The following is a 20,147-nucleotide window of genomic DNA, read 5'->3' on the forward strand; positions in this document are numbered from 1 at the left end:
CTTAAAGTAGCTTTTTATTGATCAAAAACCTGTGATAGCAAATGGCTGTGGAGGGCAGACAGTGCTGTAATCAATCAGTGAGCTGTTTCTCTCTCTCTCTGCCCTCAGCCCCCATCTCCTTCAAACTCCATTTCTTAACCTACGGACTGGTAAATACCTTTTGGCTGCAAATTTCTGAGTTTGGAAGCTTGTCATGAAGATGCTTTATTCACAACAAACTTTTGCAAAATCCAATTACTGTATCAGATTCCATCAAAATAAAGGAGCTTTCCTAAAAGTCTCTCTCGGCTCATTTTCGCTGGAACCATGCTCTGATCTCCCTGGCCGCATTCCACAGGCCACTGCTACTGCTGGGCTTCGCCTTGCTGCGCTTCACCAGCTTTGAGAGTCACCAGGCGCCATCAGGGCCCTGACCTCTCCTTGTGTTCTCCCTGAGTCTGCAGAGGCGGCCTGCCCCTGTCCATTCTCGCTGGCTTTAGGAATGGAAAGTAGGTCAAACTGAAAAATAAACACAAGCAAGTGGCCCCCGGCCCAGGAAAGGCTGGCTGTGCAGAGCAGGCCTGGGTGCAGCTCCCGAGCAGAGGGCTGGCAAAGCCGATAGGTGGTAGTGTCGCCTGCCCACTGGCTTGATTTCCAGGGTCATTGTTCTTTACAGATGCAGGAGGAGAAAAAAAGAAAAGGAAAAGCTTTGAAATTGTTTATTATTCTTTTTTCCAAGGGAAAATTTATCAGCCGTGTGCACGTTCAGGGCTTCAGGCTTGACTAGTTTTTGGAGCTCCAATCACATAAACAGGATTCTGTCACCTGCTGGGGCCTCCCCCACCTCTTATTGCCCAAGTTCATTTCCCATAGAAGATTTGGAAAATACAGACACCTACAAAGAGGAGAGAAAATGGATACATCATTTCACAGTCGGAGGAAACCAGGGTTAAAATTTTGGAATGTTTCTTTTCGGTCATTTGTTCTTAGCAAAAAAAAAAAAATGCATTTAGCACTGTGGGGACCACTGGCCTTCTAAGTTGGCCTGCAAGAACCATACTCCTTGGTAGATATGGTCATCTTGCATGTGAGTGAGACCTACGGATATGTTTACCTACATGACAAAGGTCAAGGAATTTTGCAGGCATGAGGCATCCATGGCGGGCCTGCCCTAATCAGATGAGCCCTTACAAGGAGGCTAAGGACTTTCCTGTGCTCAGAGGCTGGACACAGCAATGGACACTTCCTTGCTGGCCTTGAAGAAACAACTCAGCATGAGTTCTTCAGCCACAAGAAAGGGATTCTGCCTACAGTCATGAACTTGGAAGAGCTCCAGTCTTAAATAAGACTCCAGACCTGGCTGACACCTATTGTCATCTTTGAGACCCTGAGCAGAGGGCCAAGTTATTCTGTGCCTGTGTGAGAGAATGAACTTGTGTCAGAGATGATCATTTGTGATGTAGCCTAAAAGACTAATACAGAGACATGCTGTGAAGGAATCATGTATAGAGTGATGTGGGACCCTCTTGTCACCTGGTTAATGGGTGATTAGCACTTCACTGCATGAGGTGCTATTGGCTTTTAATCCCAGGGTCATAGTCCAAGTGCTGATGGGATTCAGACAGGTAAAGTAAATTTATAAAAATAATGAGCATGGTGGAATGAATGACGGGGGCGTCCCGGAGACCTGGAAAGTGGTGGCCAGTCTAAAGGGGACAATATACCAGCTGCAACCGGGTTTCTGGTTTTACTAATTATGATGACTATTTCTTTTTGATGATTTTTATTATCATTACTATTATTATTGTTTGATTCTGGAATAGAGAATTCCAGATATCCCCTGCTTTTTGAAGAGAAGCCCTCATTCTGAAATTTTATGTGCGAAATAATTTTTGTAAGTATTGGCACCTAATTTAGATTTTGTTTACCTCACTGAGTGAGCCCAGTAGAAACTGTTGGTCTTTTTGTTTTGTTTTTGTGGTGCTGGGGATTGAACCCAGGGCCTTGTGCATGCAAGGCAAGCACTCTACCAGCTGAGCTACATCCCCAGCCGACTGTTGGCTTTTGATATTTACCTCACAGGTTTCTCATTTGCAAGTTACGATGGAACCCGTCCCGTGTTGTTAGATGCAGATTGCCCAGCATTTCATTATCATAAACAGTGGATGAGTGAACATATTTGAACTAAAACATTGTTTGCAATCCATGATCAATTCCATAGCGTTCAGGTTTAAATGTAAAAAAGATGGGTCAAGGTTGAAATGCCGGTTTTTAACATTCTTAATGCACAAAACTGTGAACGTGGCCTTGCAAATGGCTGTGACACTTCCTGGCATCAAGCATGATTTTCTGTCTTTTCGTAACTATTTCAACATTAGATAATATCAGACATTAGCTGTATACCTACAGACGTACATGTTTAACATTTTCGTCTCTGTAATTAATACCTTGCCATGTACACTTGGCCCTCTGTATCCATGAATTCTCATCTGAGGATTCAGTTGACCTTGGGTTGCAAGTATTTCTAAAAACTCCATCTGTGCTGAGCACGTACAGATCTTCATTCCTCTCGCTGTTCCCTAAACAACAGCCGTTTACACAGCATTTGTGTTGTATCAGGCATGAGGTGTGATCTAGAGATGATTTAAGGAACAGGACGCACACAGGTTCTAGGCAAATGCCATGCTACTTCATATACGGGACTTGAGCGCCCTTGATTTTGGTGTCTGCAGGTCCCCATAGAGATAGAGGAAGGACTACACTGTACAAGGACTTGTTACTGGTGAAGTTGAGTCTTTTTTGCTCAATATTGCTTATTGGTATTTGTTCTTTGATGAATCATCTTTTCATAATCTTTGTTAATATTTTTTTAAATTTTTTAGGGCTCTTTATATGTTAGAAAACTCACATGGAGTCCTAGCTCTATATCATATTGAAGATGTGGACATTTCAATCTTGGCATAGAGTAATACCTCACCACAGGGTATTATATGTCTTAGGTGATGTTTTAAATTGACATATTCCCAGATTTGAAGCTCAGTATTCTTAGCTCAAGTGCCTAGATGACAATTGTCATCCTTCTGGGGTCAGTCTTGTGCTCAGGTACATGCTCAGGTCTTGCAAATCGGAACCGAGTGACATATCTGGTTTCAGTGAAAAGAGGAACCCAGAATAGAAACATAGACATGTGAAGAATTGGAGAAAGAAATGCTAAGAATGAGCCTTTCCCCTCTGCTTAGGATTTAGATAGGGGCCAAGAACACCTCACCTGGTACCAGGAAAGGCCAGGTCACCTACACAATCTGAAATGTTCCCGTGTCCATCAGAGTGCCGAGGTTTGGAGGCTACCAAATAAACTGAATCCTAGGAAAGGATGGAAACCTTCACAGAGAGACAGGATGACCAGACACTTTCACCTGTTAGAATGTGGGATGAAGAGGTGGCTGTCCTGCGGGTGGCCAGGGGTGGCCAGTGAAGATGTTCAGGAGTGGCTAAAGACCATGCGTGAGTGGGCAGGACAGTCTGGAGAAGCTGAGGGCCCCAGACACACGGGGGTCCAGATAACATGGAAGTCCTTCCCTGGACCTTAGACAGGTGCTGGGGGAAGACTGAAGCCAGGGCAGCTCTCGCTAGGGTGGCCTGGCATACACATGGGGAGGCAGAGACTGGACACCACCACAGGAGAAAGGAGCTCTGGAGCTCCCTGCCCGAATAGACCCTGCCTAGGGCTGAGGCTGAATTAGGACAGCAGAGACACCCACATCCCAGTAACGAGTCCATGAGAAGTGACACCTTTTATACATAGATATTAAAAATGAAATAAACATACAATGGAATATCATCACTCCACCACAGAAAGAGGCTGATTATAAATGTGGCGATAATGGTTGCACAGAAAGAAAGAATTCAGACCTAAAATAATCCAATATTATTCCATTTATTTTAGTTTTCTTGAGATAGAAGACTAATTTATTGTGTCAGAAAGAAAATAGTAGCAGCTCAGGGCCAGGAGCAGCTGGAGGGACAGGCAGAGAGGGGCGGGAGGCTTTGGGGAGATGAAAGTGTGTGTATCTTAATTGTGGTGGTTTCCTCTGTGTCTAGGGTCTAGGCTTTGCGTAGATGTAGTTGGTGTGCTTTTTTAAAGACATAAATTATACCTTATTAGAATCAGTCAAAACAATGAGGTTGGTTTGCTGTAGAAGACTCCTCTCCCAAAACTGGACAGAGAGGAGCATCAAATGCTCGGGCAGATGGTTCTAGTGATGCAGAAAACCGCATTTGGTTCCGACTCCATCTCTGTCACTTTCTCCAAGGGTGCCATGTGCACACCACTCTGTGCTCTGCCTCTGTTTCCATGGTTGCACGGTGGAAATCCCGTGAAGACCAAGGGCATGCCATTGACCAAGGGGCCAGTTCTGCCCTGCCGAGGTCCCAGAGAGCAGCGTCGCAGGGGACAGACAGCCCTGCTTAGCCGGAGTGTAAGGTCCAGCAGTGAGACCAAGATGACAACCCAGCTAATCACCAGGAAAGGCCCTGCTGGTGTGTGCTGCCAAGAAGGCAAATCTGAGTGGTTCCAGGGACTACCGCTGGGGTGACACTGTAGATGGGTGTTTAGGACCGAGGGCTCTGAATATGAGTTTGAACAGAGACCTGAATGGCGGGAGAACCAGATGTGCAGAGAGAAGTGGAGGTTCCCAGGCCAGGGAGAGAGTGTCTGCAAAGACCTAAGGCAGAGAAGGAGGTGGTGCACTGGGGAGGGGCAGGTTGGTAGCTGGGGTGCCGCAGGCCAAGGGAAGAGGGAGGTTAGGTGTGGAAGGCTGGCCGGGCCCAGGGACTTGTGAGCACAGGTACACTCAGCCATGCAGACAGGTTTGTTCCGACCGTCATGCCAAGAATCTGGACGGCGAGCTGGTAGCCCTGACCAGAAGTCAAAGCCGTCAGAGGCCATCACTGGTGCCATTGCCCTCCCACATCCTTGGTGTTATAGTTTGGATGTGACGTGTCCCCCAAGAGCTCATGTGTGAGACAATGCAAGATGGTTCAAGGGGAAAGACTTGGTTGTCAGAGTCTTAACCCAATCAGTGAATTAACCCCCTGATAGGGATTAACTGAGTGGTAACTGAAGTGGCGGGGTGTGGCTGGGGTGTGGGCATTAGGGTGTGGCTTTGGGTATATATTTGTAACTGGCAAGTGGGGTCTCTCTCTCTACTTCCTGGTCACCGAGATGTGACCTGCTTCCCTTGGCCACCCTCTCCAGCCTCACCTCGAGCCCTGAGGATGGAGCTGGCCTTCTCTGAACTAAGACCTCTGAAACTGAGCCCTCAGATCAACCCTCCCTCCTCTATAATTGTGCTGGTTGGGTCCTTTGTCATAGCAGCGAAAAAGCTGACTGAAACACTTGGCTAAGCTCTCATGCCCCTGGGCTGAGGTCCTTTTTTTATTGAGTTGCTCTCTCCTGTGGAAGTGGTACAGCTGGACCCTTTCAAGGACATTTACTGATGGTCAAGGGCCACTGCTGCCCACCGGTGTGCAGAATTGGTGGCAGAGGAATGAGATGTGGGCCTGCATCCTGAGAAAACTCTGGTGTCTGGGTCTTCTGAGCTCCCACCAGAACCGTCCATCAAGCTCTGCAGACAACAGGCTGAGGCTCCCCAGCCTGCAGCTCCTGGCTCTCCAACTCCTCCCCCAAAACAGCTCCAAAGGCTTCTGAACCACATGGTCAGGTTAGTCACCGCAGCGACCCCACTTCTTGTACCAATTTCTGTGTTAGTTAAGTTTTTATTGCTTTGACCAAAATCCCTGACCAGAACAACTCAGAGGAGAAAACTTTTATCTTGGGTTTACTGTTATAGAGGTTCAGTCCACGGTCAGCTGGCTGCATTGCTCCAGGCCCCAGGTGGGTGGAGCCTCGTGGAAGAGGGTCGGGCAGAGGAACACTGATAAGCTCATGGCAGCCAGGAAAGAGAGAAAGGGAGAGGGAGGAGATACAATCTCCAGGGGTATGCCCCCAGTGACCCGCTTCCTCTGGTCCCATGGTACCTGTCTACAGTTACAACCCAGTTAGCCCATTCAAATTATTAATCCCTCAAATGACTTTAACCCACTGATTAGCTTACAGCTCTCAGAATTTAATTATTCACCTCTTTCATGAACGCAGGAACTTTTAGGGGACACCTTATATCCAAAACATGACAGTGCTTATTTAAGCTGTGACAGTGGTTTAAATCTGAGCCAGAACACTGGGTACTGTTTTTCAAGGAGATTTATACTCATCCCTTAGAGTTTTTGCTTGCTTAGCATTTATTCTACCTTTTCCTCACTTTTTCTTTGAGGAAACCTCAACTCTATCATCTATAGTTTTGGGGTTCACATCGATGTCAATCCACACTGTCATACTGGCCTGGATGACGAAGTATCCTTTTCCTGATGGGTATGTGACCAAACACAAGTCACTGAGAGCCATCCTAGGATTTTGCCTGGAGCCACTGGAAAACAGTGTCTCTTCTGAGTGTGCGCACTGTGAGTTCTGAGTAGATATTACCCACATGCCACATGGTACGACTGGAGAAGCTGGGGGGACAAATTTGCCATGACATGTGGAGAGTCCACCTATAAATTTATAAATCCAACACAGAAACAAGGGCTTCTGTGGACTTAGATTGGATGCCTAGGGCAAGCTACACCTGAAACCAATATTTTGAATTCTTACCTTCAGGATCCAATAAATTTCACTTCCTTCAGTGACTGAGTGGAGTTTCCCACACTTGCAACCCTTCTTCCTTTCTTCAGTTAGCAAGCACCAAGTTCTGCCATGGCAGCTGGGCCCTGCCTTCCCGTGAGTAGGTGGGTGCTTCTGGTCACTCTCTGGATGTTAGGAGGAGGCAGCCACCAGCTTTTGGGTTGAGCCATAATCAAGACAGTGTCCCTCAAACTGCTGTCATCTCGTGGCTTGCTGCCTGCCAGTGTCTTTGCATTGCTCAGCTGCCTGCCTCCTCCTCCCTCTCTTCTTCCCTCCCTTTCTCTTCCCCTTTCTCTCTCCTCTCCCACCCCATCTCTCTCTTTTCTCACTCTCTCCTTTCTTTGTCTCTCAATCTCTCTCTTACTCATTCTTATTCTTTCAAAATAGCAAAGGAGAAGAAGGGAGGTTTGATTCTTAATGCGTTCAGCGCAACCAGGGTTCTCATTACTACGTTTTGCTTTTCCTTTCCCATCAAAATTTTTTTAAAAATCCTGAATTAGATATCCCCAAGACTTCTCAAGAAAGGAGGTGCTTTCTAGTGAATCTGCGGCCCTGGTCCTCCAGGGGATCCCCTTTCCTGGCAACTGCGAGGAGCTCAGATGCAAAGCCTCACTTAGCTGATGAGTGACGGTCCAGCTCCTCTCCTCTCCTTAAGTGCCTCCCTTTCTCACAGGGGACAGTGCCCTCTGCCACTTTTCTCCAGCTTCTTCTCCATAGGGGGTTGTTTGTAGTGTGGAAATAAGTGGATCATTTTAATTTATCTTCAAGGACTCTGGCCAGCCTTTGGTCACCAAGAAGTACTTAGGGGGCCTGGCTGATGTTTTGTGTACTTTAGGAAATGTCTTTTGATTCTCTAAATGGTAAAGTCTCCCTCTAGAATTTCTTTGGAATTTTGTTCCATGTTCCAATTGGATTTCAGTTGGTATTTTGGATTCTGCTGAAGTTTTTGAATTTCATTTTCTGATTGTACATTTTCTGATGGCAGAGACGTGGGCTCAATTTGGAAATTTTAATTTGAACTCACATTGCTTTGATGAAGTGTTTATCTTCAGATGTCTTCTTGTGCATCTCCTGTCCTCCTCCTCCTGGGGTATTTACAGAAGTGGGCAGCTTAGCAGCAGCATTCAGTGGTTGCAAAATGCTTTATGCCGTCGGTTGTGTGTTCCTACCTTGCGACTCACTCTGTACTCATTTCCCAGTCACCACCACTCCCCTCACCCTCTGGAGGGACAGTGTGACACCCGCTATTTTCTGCACATTTCCACCAGAGGATTGAATGAACTCACCTTCATCATCAAGGACTTGAACTGTGCCTTTGTTGGAGACACCAAGGATGGTTCATTCACGTCCCTCTCTCTTTCCTTCCACCCTTCAGCTTCTAGGGAGAGCAGATTTGGTCAGACCTTCCCTGGATATCAGCATTCTCTTCCATATTATGCATTAGCTTCGCTGAGTTTCTCTTTCTTCTTCTGGAGAGGATTTTAAGCATTTTCATTTAAGAGCTTGGTGTCTGAGGGCTTTGAACTTTTCTTCTTGTTTTCACATTCATCTTTAAAGGTGAGCCGACAACCACGTTCCAAAAGAAAGCTCAGACCCTCTTTCTGGTTGTGCTTTGAGATGGCCTCTTATAGCCTCACATAAAGAGGTGGGCCTGGCCAGATGTTAACTCCTGCTGCTAAACTTACAGCGTAGGACACGTTCAAAGAGCCGGCTTCCGTGGATGCCTGTGGGCTTTGGGCATCAGGCTGAGCTGGCCATGAGTTTGATCATTTTCTTTCACTCAAGTAGAAAACCTCTGGCCAGTGCTCTTCCTGGCCTCTGCTGGGTGGACCATATACTGACCAAGTCATTGCCTGCCTCTCTCTCCCATGTCACCAGAGTGACATGGGCCTTGGCTGCTCTCTCCAGGCAAGGTCACAAAAGACCTGCTCAGTTTCTCAGGAAAGGTTGGAAGGGATGGGATTGGTGGTCAGCACTGAGGGATCCTGCAGCTTGGCCTCTGGCTGTGGGTTGCTTGCTGGGACCTCCACAGGTCACCGCTAACCTAGTAGAGGGTTCTGCCTGGAACCAAAGAAGCACCTGGAAGCCAGAGGTGGGTGTCGCTGCAGGTGGAATAAGCCTGGCCAGATGAGCAGGTGCTGCCCAGCCTTCTGTGGTCAAGGTGGATGTAGATGGTGGGGACATGCAGCACATGGAGAGGACTGGATGAGGACACTGAAGTCAGGGGTGGCCGGCCAGGAGTCCAGCTGACACAGTTTCCCCTTGGCAAGTTGAGAGGAGCCAAGCCAGTCCTTCCCCACTGCCCGTCCTCAGCTCTCGCCTGGCCAAGTCCAGGTGGGTGCTCTGCAGGAGGGGGCACATGCCTGTAGCAGGGAGGGCTTTGCCCTCCTCTCCTGGCCCAGATTCTCATTCCTGCCTGCAAAGGCTGTGTAAGTAAGTGTTCCTCCCCCAAGAGCCTCCCCTGGTTTTATTAGGGAGGAAGGATGGGGGGGAAGTCTGGTCACAGTCAAGGATTTTTAACAAGGGTGTTTGTTTTGTTTTTTGTTGATAAACTATTTTCCCACCCAACCTACACCCATGCACCACACAGCCTACCCCCAGGCACCCCCTATCCTGGTCAAGATGGGGAACACTTCCAGAAGTGCATCCCTGAGTGGGGCACTCACATGCTTGGTGTGGGACTGTGCCTTCACCTCTGGCTTCAGAGACTCATCCCACTCAACCCTCTCGGGACAACAGTAGAACCCAGCTCTAGGGCCACAGAGATTTTTCTCCAGTGGAACTCCCCAAGCACATATACAACACGTCACAGGCAAAGAGCTCCTCCCAAGGTCATCTGGACCCTGGGATCCTTTTCTATCTCCCAAGCCACTGGGCTCCTGGACAACTATCTCAACCATCTCTTACCAAGGGAGTTGAGGATCAAGAAAATTCAAGAGCGCCATAGTTACTTAGCAGCAGCCACGAGGGAAGAGTATGGGATGCACATGGTCAGATCTTGTCCGACTACTTGCTTTTTCAAGATCGCGTGGCATTGTACGTGGGCACACACATAATGTAGCTTATGGAAATCCATCTGATGTATGGTGAAGGATCCAGCTTTGATAGATGGAGGGAAGCATCTTTCATTAATCAAAGATCTTCTAAAAGAAACAGACATCAATTTTGGACGGCACCTGCTCAGTGTCCACAGATGAGGCTGTGGTGGGCAGGGTGAGGGCATTAGCATTCTTCTTGCTGACGCATCTTTCCAGATAAGCCGTAATTACTGTCTTTGGCTGTCCTCGGTCTGGAGAAACTGAACACACCAAGTTCAGGAACCAGGAGGATGAGACAGACAGAGTTAGCATGCCAGGCGCCCTTCCACGCCTGTGATTCCCCACGTTTAAGTCAAGTGAAGGGAAGGACGTGCTGGCTGAAAAGGACAGGCCCGGCTGACCCTCCTTCCCAGGGGCATTGCTGCCGTTGGGTGAGTCCTCACTCCTCACACTCTGTTGGCAGCTGTGATCATGGCTTGCAGGTGAACAGAAACCGAGCCCTCTGAAGCAGCCGGGTACGCTGACTCCAGGCTGCCCATCTGGGAGGAATATGAATCTGATGCCCAGCATTGCCCCATGGCCAAACGGTTCTGAAGTCACTCAGACAACTTCCCCCCACAATTGCAACTTTTATTCTAGAGAAGTAACTATTAGAAGAAAATCTTTAGGTGGGCTATATTTAGCAGAGTTTATTTGAGCAAGGGTGGTCAGGCTGCATTATGGACCCACAACAGAAGAGAGGCATGGATGGTTTAACTGGCCTCAGCCTGTGCTCTCCCTCGCTCTGACCAGTGGCTGCTGGGACCCACCAGCTCCTGCTGCTGTGATTGGGTGAGATGCCAGTGTTTGAAGAGTCAAGTTCTAGGGAGACTTCAACTGGTCGGCCCCCAAGTCAGGTTGCAGTTTGTTCTTTAAAGACTCAAGTGTGGAAGCATCCTCAGGCCAAATTTAGTTTAATACACAGAAAACAGAGTCCTAAAGCTGACTCAGTTCTGTGCCTTACATCATGCCCTGAACTGTCACATGGTGGTGAGGACACAGCCATTTATTAATGACTCCATAGAGATTTAGGAGACCAAAGCTAGCATCAAAGGGGGCCCACACCAGAGCCGTGCAGCTGCTGAGGTCAAACTCAGACCCTTTCTAGGGAGATGAGTTATTTTTTTTTTCTTCATGGTGCTGGGACTGAACCCAGGGCCTTGCACATGATAGGCAAGTGCTCAGTCACCAAGGCACATCCCCAGCTCCCTTTATACTATAATAATATTGTTCGTGTTATTCTATATATATCTTAAATATTTACATACATAATTCACAAAAATAATGGAAAAACCACACTACCTTATGACACCCACATCCGCAGCACCCGCGCTCACTGTGTGGCACAGAAGAGCAAGTGTTGTGAGGTCAGCTTCTGGCCTCCAGCTGGAGTCCCCTCCTCCGGCCGAGGGTGCCCTCGCCTGTTTTATTGTCATTATCATTCCTTTTTTCTGCTCTTCACCTCTGGTGCAGAGCTCCTTGGTAATTACTAACCTGTCTGTCACATTTTTCTGTCCATAGAAATGCCGACCTCATCCAACTGCTTTGAAGTTCAATTTTAATTTAGATGCAAACTACTCCCACAGTACCCATGGTCTAAAGGGAACCTGGGCAGACTGTAATTAGAAAGGGCAGAGGTTTTCCATCTGATTAGAATGTCATTGTCTTTCCTCCAGCAGACAGCCACGGAGCCTCATGGACGTCCCATGATGTTTCCATCTCTTCCTCCCTGTCGCCTGTCCCTGGAGACACCTGTCCATCACACAGGGTTCCTCACATTTCTTTGTGTGTGTTTTATATTTAAATGTCAGTGAGCAACAGCACCCAAACAAAGCCAACGCACTTAAAGGCATACTTAGAGAAATAAATAGATATGCATATGTGTTTATAATTGTGTGTGTGCATGGAGAATAGATGAATCATGTCTCCACATGTGTTTAAGTCCCAAGACAACCTACTCTCTCGTAAGGGACTGGGTGACTGGAACTTTCTCAGTTCTGTAGAAACCCAGGCAGGCAGCGCTGGACTTGCCATTGAGGCTGACAGGAAACAGGTGTTAACTTTAATTGAAAGGGATGTGGAACAGGCTTGGTCAAGCAGGAATCAACACTTCCTCCTTTTTTTGTGAGACAAGTGGCTAGTTCTTCTTCGAGTGTTCATTGTGGCCAGGAACTTGTCTCAGGGCAGAATTTTTCATGCAGGCCACCACTGCTGAGGGGCTTACCCTGCCCTGAGCCCCTGGGGAGAGCCCCTTTTCAAAGCTCAGGGTTTTTAGTTTATGTCTGATGGATTTAATGGCTGTAATTGAGATATGAGGGTCAGAAAAAATGTCAAGGGACCCCAAGGAATACCTCACGCTCCAAGCTGGGTCAGAGGCCAGGATTCCCTATACTGATTAGGAAAAGAATTTTCAAATACTAATATACATTAAAAAAATTACAGGTCTTTTAAAAAGGGTGGGCTTCTGACACTGCCTGAGACTTCTACTAGGTAGCTATGGTGGGACCATAATGGCCTCCCAGGGGGTTATAAATTCTGTAACCTGCAAGTGCATCGCATTGTATGGCAGGTGACTGCATAGAAGCCAGTCAAGACCTCGAGATGGACTGATTATATCAAGGGTCTGGAGAGGCCCAAGACAGCCACAGGGGGCTTGGGTGGGCAGGAACCTCCAAGCCCCAGCTCCTCCTGAAGGGTTCCTGCCTCCCCAGCCAGAAGGGCAGGGGACTTGCCTCAGTAGTAGGACACGTGACATCAGTAGTGAGAGGTAGCAGCCACACAGGAGCCAAGCAACAGCCTTCCAGGGCTGCAGTGGACTCCTCCGTCAGTGAAAGGAAGGACACTGTGTGTGATCTGCAGACCAGCAGGGCCAGGGCCACGCAGTGCTCAGAGCAGGCCTCATGCTCCACACGTGCCCAGGCAATGTCCTTGTTAAAATCCACGTGTGCATTAACATAGTGCTCTCTGGCAGGGCGTGAGGCCTGGCCTCCTGCAGGTGCTGGTCACTGAGAACCCATGGCCCAGAGTCCCCTGGGTTCCACATGGGATGTCCAGCAATCATGGGGATGAACCACAAGCCACAGGGGCACTTCATTCTGATGGAAATTCGAGATTTGAGGAAAATGCTTTCCTGGCTGAAAATCAAGTTGGGAGGCAACAAGTGTCAACCTCCTTTTCAGAGCCCGTGGAGAGGGCAGTTAGCAGAGCCACGTGACGTGACATAGGCGATTTCTGTCTTAGGGGCTTGTTCCAAGTGGATTCCCTCAAGACCACAGGTGCCCAAGGCTTCCTTTAGGTGCTGAGCTCTTCCTGTGTTTCTGTCCCTTGGGTCTGAGAAGTCCTGAGACATGGCACAGAGTTCCACCAACACCTCAGTGGGGGCAGTTTTCAGGGCAGCATTGGAGCCGGTTTTGACAATGAGGGTGGGCAGGAGCCTCTGAGCCCCCGCTCCTCCTGAGGGGTTCCTGCCTCCGCAGCTGCCTTCCGACCCCTTCTAGGGCCTGCGCTGGGTGAAGCCCCCAATTGCTAATGGCAGACGGGAGGGACCTGCAGGGGCTGCGCTCCAGGCCCACATGGCTTCAAAGGCAGATGCTTTAAGAAAACACGAAAGGGAGCTGGAGTTGGGAGCTCTGGAAGACCTGCAAGGAGCGCACAGCTGGCATTCCCCTGCGCCCCGCGCATCTCCAGGAAAGGGCTCCCCGTGTTCAGCCTCAAGGAGGACATTTGTATTCAAAGGAAAAATCAAAAAGAATAAACAAGAGCATTTGGGCACCGCTTTGAACTTTAAAAGAAGGGTGTGAGTCAGCGGAGGCTCTGTTTCCTCCATGGAGCCCACTGGCTCAGATAGGAAGCCCTCTGAAAGGAGCGGGTATGGGCGAGGAAGGAGCACGTGGAGTGGTCCCCATGAGAACACCCGGGGGATGCAGTCGGAATGCGCTCAGGGGGCGCCCTCCCCTCCCTTGCTCTGCAACTTTAATAGCTCAGCACTTGCCACCGTGAGATTGCCCAGACAAAGCCCCCCGGATCCTGCCAAAGTTAAAATGCCCTGTCAGTCCAGGCCATATCAGACTCCTACAGGCAGGAGCATCCACTCCAACCTTCGGCTTCTCTCTCTGCACCTCCCCAGCCCTGATCTGGCTGCCAGGGCATCCCAGGTGGGCTACCAGGGAGATGGGCAGGAAGGACAGGCCAGGGTGGGCACTGCACGCCACTCAGGCTGGCTCCCTTTCCTGGCTGAGCTTCCTTCCTTTGCCTGGGGGCCCTGCCAGGTTTCCGGCTCCCGTTTCTCTGCAGGCTGCTCAACTGACTAATGAGACCTGCTCGGACCAGTGAGTTCACCCAGGGATCTGACTTGGGACTAGGAGGAAACAAAGGCCTGTGTGTAGGGAGGTCCCAAGCCGCTGTGAGTGCAGAGGGCTGGATGTTTGCACCCCTGGGTGCCCGTGTTGGAGGCCCCACCCCAGGGGCGGGGCCTTGGTGGGGGTGCAGAACCACAGAAATGGGATGGGTGCCCTTCTGAAAGGGACCTCAGAGAACTCTCTCGCCACCTTCCTACAGTGTGGGGACTCAGAAGAGGGCCCTCATCAGACCCCAACCATGCTGGCACCTGACCTTAGACCTCTGGCCTCCAGGACTGTGAGGGATAAACTGATGTCTGTTGTTTATAAGCCACACAGTCTACCAAACGTTGTCCTGGCCACCCAAGACAACTATAATAGTGAGTTTCCTGAATATTGGGGGCTTTTTTCCACATCTGACTTAATAATAATGTCACCGCACCCTAGCTTGGGACTACTCAGTGCATTTTCTTTATAGAATCATGTGAATTCTGAACCTTCATTTACTGGCTAATGTAAAGAGAATAATGATAGCAAACTTGTCTTTGGATTTCAGTTTCAAGGAGGCTCCCTGTCTAGCCAAGGGATGGTGGATGGGACCTGGGTGTTTCACAACTCTATTAAAGTCTTTTCACACATGTTTCTGTGCAAGTCACAGGTGTGGGGATGAGCTGGCAGGTTCCCTTCTTCATTCCTGAGAAAGTAGGCTCACTGGCTGTGAGCGAGAACCTGGAGCAGAAAGGGTGTCCTGGAATCCTTTCTGTGGAGACCAGATCTCACACCCCACCAAGTCGGCTGGCACACTTGGATTCACTGAGGCTCCACCTGTATCAGGGCCACTGTGCTGGCTTCTGAAGGGCAGTGGAGGTGATCTCTGTACTCAGGAGACTTGGATAAAGCCCACCCAGCTTGTCTCCCAGCTTCCCGTGCTATCTGCTCACTCCTGTGCATCTCCCGCCACCCGTCCCTTCTCCGCAGAGCAGGTGGGTGGCATCTTAAAGCATAAGTCTTATCCTAATATGTCCCCTCCAAGCTACTCATCACCAGCCCCTGCATGATGGCGTGAACCCACTCAGGAAGTGCACAGGTCTCAGAGGGGCCTGGCTGCCTGCCCCGGTGGCAGAGCTGCTGGGTCCTCTATGGGCAGGGTTCAATGTACGCAGAGTATGTAGAAGCTAAGGAGGCTGCATGTCCCTGTGACCAGGTGTGGGCAGGCTTAAGGCAGCCAGGTAGCTTACTGTTCAACAGGGACACTTTCAGGAGCAGAACTGTTGCTGCTAATTGATAGGCCAAGATTGCCCTGGGCAGATGGGCATATGACCAACCTGCCCACGCAGGAAGGAGTGCCAGCCTGGAGCCTTTGTAAGGACAGTCCAGGGGAGCCCCTGGGGCACAACAGGACCCCAACAGTGAAAGTCTATGAGGGGTGACCGACAGATGGATGGGAAATGGACAGGGCTTCAGAAGGGGACAGAAGTGAAATGAACTTCTCCAGATCTGTGCAGGTCTTGTTAATTAACATGGCAGCTTTTGGTGATTTTTGGCGATAAAAACATGAGCCCTTGGCCTTTATGTGTGTGTGGGGAGGGAGGGGAGAGAGAGAGAGAGAGAGAGAGAGAGAGAGAGAGAGAGAGACTGACTCACTCTGACTCTACAGCCCTACATCTATCCTGGTGTTAAACCCTCCTGGAATTTCATGTTACAATCCCCTGCTACTATTTCCTTAGAGGTGTTATTCTAGATGTACCTTGTCACCTACTTAAATAGTTCAAATGCAGCCAGCAGAAAATGCATAATTTGGACAGAGGCACAGAGTCGAGCCCTGCGGTGGGCTGTGTTCGCTGTGGAATGATGCGAGCTCATGACTCACCCACACGAGGTGCTGGGACTTGCTGGAATATCAGCACTGCTGAGCAGATATTTAAACTGTCCCCCCCCCAAAAAAATACCTAGTAGCTAAGCAGTCTTTTAAATTGACCTCATGGACATATCTCCTGGGGCCTCAGTTGTTTCTAAACAGAGGAAATGAGGTGATTGGATGGGAGGGGTGCCCTGGGTTAGTTGGCGGCTCAGGGGACCTGGAGGCCCATCTCTGCACAGAAGCAGGTGGGTATCTGAAGATGGAGAGGGCTGGGGTCTGACTTGGAGACGGTCTACAGCAGATGGGTTAATGAGGATCTTAGTCGAGGGCTGTGTGGCTGATTCAATGCCTCTTACTAGAGGGGCCCTATAGATTGCTGACCTGATCATTTTGACCCGTGCGGTGACAATGTCACATGGCTAAGCATGGTGTATGGATACGATTTGTGTGCGATGGACTTCCTGCAATGGCTTTGTGATCTCAGATGACAACTGTTATAAATGTTAGGCTGTTTTCACTTATTACTATTTGCTTATTGCTCTTTCAGTTTAGAGTAAAACTTAGAGTGAATCAAAGCTCTCGTCTAGCAGCCTTTATCCCTTCACAGACCCACATCCCAAGCATTCCATTTGGGAAGGTAAGTCTCACGTAGCACCTTTGCTCATTAGCTGATTCTTTCATTGTGGTGAGACGACTTCAGCCCTGATCTACCCTCCTGACACCACCTCAAGGCCACCACACGTATCGCTAACTGCTGTCATAGTGCGGAGCTGGTCCCAGCTTGCTCATCTTGTGTAACTGAAACTCTACACCTGCTGGACAGCAACTGTCTGTCCACCCTGCCCCAGCCCTGGAGCCACAGTCCCACCCTCCTTATCTAGGAACCCTTGAGATGTCCCATGTGAGTGGACAGTATTTGCCCCTTTGTGACTAGCTTATCAGCACAGTGACCTCTAAGTTCATTCATGGTGTTGCCTACAGCGGGATTTCCTTCTTTCTTAGGATGAGTAAAATTCCTTTGTATATATTAGTGTTTTTTTTTTTCAGGGTGGAAAGTGTCATTATTGTAAGAGATAATCTTTCCTTCAACATGTTTTCATTTTTAATTGACCCATAATAATTGTATATACTGTGGGTTCATATACATATACCATATGCCCAGTATGTAATGGTCAAATCAGGGCATTCAGCATGTCCATCTCCTCAAAATTTATCATTTATTTCTGTTGGGAAACTTTGACCTCTCCCCTCCTTTCCCCTGACCTCCAGTATTGGCCTCCTGGATGTCCCTTGCAGAGCATGGTACCACCTCTCAGCCTCGGCAGGAAGGCCATACATCTTTCTGCATGAATGTATTCTTCTATTTGCATTTACTCAGAAAGTTCTGTTGCAGTCTTTACTCAATAATTTCAAATATTTATCTGCTGAAATCCTGCTCTGTCTGATATTTTATCTACTTACCTTCCTCATGCTCAAGGTCTAAAGACCTAGGACACAGGAAAGATGGAGTAGCAGAGTTCACAGAGGGGCTCCTGCCCACTCCTGGGAGCAGCTCGGGGAGCTTCCCTCTCAAACCTGCACATTGTCTGAAGGTGCCGGTCATTGTGGATCTGGAGAACCAAGACAGCAAACTCCCGACTGAAATATCAAATGCTTTACTCAGTCGAAGAACAAGATAGAACATTCCAGAAGATGTGGCATCTGGGGTCATTTTAATCTCCCCTCCCCAGACTGGAGAAAAAAGTTAGTTTTACTGGAGTGAGGGAGTGAGAAGGGCCATCACTGAGAGCACAGGCTTTTATTATTGTGAGTGCTCCAAGCTCTGTCCAGGTGGGGACCACCCACCATTAGCTGGAGGAAGAGCCGGAGCTAACTGGGCACCTGACAGCCATTTTCCATTCCAGGAGCACCACAGATCACTTGCACCAGTGTCTGCCCTCAACTGCGTGTCCTCCTGCCACCCAGGAGGACTGTCCATCACAGAATGCCACTCAGACCACAGCAATTCTCAACTGCAGAGGGCTTGGCATCCCAGGGAGCACTTATAAATGTGTGGGGACATTTCTAGTTGTCACAACAAATGGAAGGTGTCCTGATATTCAGTGTCTGGGAACCAAGGGATGCTGGACATCCTGGACAGGTTGGGCATTTCCATAAAGTGGAGATCCTTCCCTCCACCCCATTAAAGGTGCCCAGGGGAAGCCCACAGACCTGAGCCTCTCTGACAGGCACTGGCAGACCATGCAACTCACTTCCCGTGGCCCCACATGTGAAGCCCTTTTCTCTGCCGAGGAGAGCAGAGGCTTGCTCAGGGCATTTGAGTGACCGACCAAGCTGCACAATGGCATGATTCTCTGTGTTTCAGGCTCAGTCTTTGCCATCACTCATTTTCCTTCCATAATTCAGAGCTTACTTTCTTCAGCGGCCGATTCTGTGCTTTTCAACAAATGCATTTAATTAGCGTGCTGCCTCAGGTATGGAACTTGCATTTGCTTAACACAATGGTCAGTTAAATTTTGCTCATTTCACTTTGGCTAGTTGCGATGTGGGTGACTGAGCGCGTCTCTTCTTGTCCCCTGCGAGGGATCTGCAGGGCTTCTCCTGTCTCATGCTGTACCACGTGGGACCCAATAGCAGTCAGGTAAGCCTGGCATGTAGGCTGTTGTGGGGACATTTATAATCAATATCTGCCAGCCTGGTTCTTGCTGTTATTTCTATCCATTTAATTACTCCTCATTATTTCTGTGGCTGGTGGGTAAAGCCTCGGCTGGCAGTGAAGAGACCTGCAGCATGTCAACCCCCCGAGCTGTGCTGACTTGGGAACGGCACAAAGCCTCTCTGCCCTCACTTTTCCCAGCCACACAGTGGGGGCACTGCAGCCTGTCCCAGCCAGGTGGTGACTGACGTCCATTTCTCCCAGGCCAGAGGGGATGTACTCCTTCTCAAACTAAAGTGGAGGCCACTAGCACCGTCATGATCACTGCCTGAAATAGCAACGGGGTCTCCTGGGGAGCCCTGACCTTGCATCTTCAGGACCTTGCCTGGGTGGCTGGGACTCCTCTGATTTCCAGCTTCTGAAGTGGACAGGGTGGTGCAGGTGCCAGATCTCTGGGGCCTGAGCTTCGAGGTGCCCACCCCTCAGGGCTTAGGGCTTATGCAGGCTTCTGATGTCAGCAGAAGTGGCTCCCATGCCAGGTGTCCAGCAGGTAGGTCAAGGTTGGGCTGGCGCTCCTGTTTCATCGTTTGGTTATAGCAAAGCTCTTTATTGATTGATTGATTGATTGGATATAGAGGATTGAACTCAGGGGCACTCAGCCACTGAGCCATATCCCCAGTCCTATTTCGTAGTTTTTTAGAGATGGGGTCTCACTGAGTTAGCACCTCTCTGTTGCTGAGGCTGGCTTTGAACTGGAGATCCTACTGTCTCAGCCTCCTGAGCCACTGGAATTACAAGTGTGTGCCACTGCACCCAGTCTTCATGTTTGATGATAGCAAGGCTCCTTGTTCCCAAAGCTGTATCCACCCTTGCTGCAGCACAGTGTTCTGCTTAGGGCTAGATTTCACTGTGACACAGTTGGCTTTTAATACCACAGTGATTAGACTTGAAATCAGGATAGCCATCACCCAGTGTAATAGGCTAGTGTCTGAAACAGTGACACTAAAGGCTTCTGGTCACATAGTTCAGCTGCGAGTGAGGAGACGGTTCTTATTTCATCACTGGCCTGAAGGTGCTGTCATTAAGGTGAGCGCTCTGCTCTGATCCACTGCCCGACCCACTTACTTCCTTATCTCATGGATGTTCCTGGAAACCATCTACTGGAGGTGGTGAGCCCTTCACGTGGGATCAATGCAGCTCCTGAAAAATAACATAGAAACGTTTTGTCTCTGCTGGGTTTCCACTGTGCTAAAAGATATATATCTTTTTAATGTATTAAGGCAGGAAATTCAGAGATGCTTTTTTCCCACTTGGAAATTTTGTGATTATTGGAGAGAATCATAGTCAACGTAGTTTATTTTATTTTGGGGGGGACAAGTTCAAATCATCTCTGATTTTTCCACCAACGCTTTTCTGTCTGGTAAGTTCCGAGGAGGTGTCGGTGTTTATATTTTTATTTTTTGCCGTGCACAAACCGTGTTGAGACAATCTGGGTTCT

The 20,147-nt window shown here is 49.0% G+C and overlaps 1 non-coding gene across 1 annotated transcript; it reads right to left on the minus strand.

Annotated features, from left to right (window-relative positions):
- Window positions 1–1,954: 1,954 nt before the first annotated feature.
- Window positions 1,955–2,028, minus strand: Trnaa-ugc (transfer RNA alanine (anticodon UGC)). Its single transcript has one exon. It is a non-coding gene; the product is annotated as a tRNA-Ala (tRNA).
- Window positions 2,029–20,147: the final 18,119 nt, after the last annotated feature.

This window comes from Marmota monax, unplaced genomic scaffold, assembly GCF_021218885.2.
Source record: "Marmota monax isolate L192 unplaced genomic scaffold, Marmota_monax_Labrador192_F-V1.1 WCK01_AAM20220418_F8-fsc01982, whole genome shotgun sequence".
NCBI lineage: Eukaryota > Metazoa > Chordata > Mammalia > Rodentia > Sciuridae > Marmota > Marmota monax.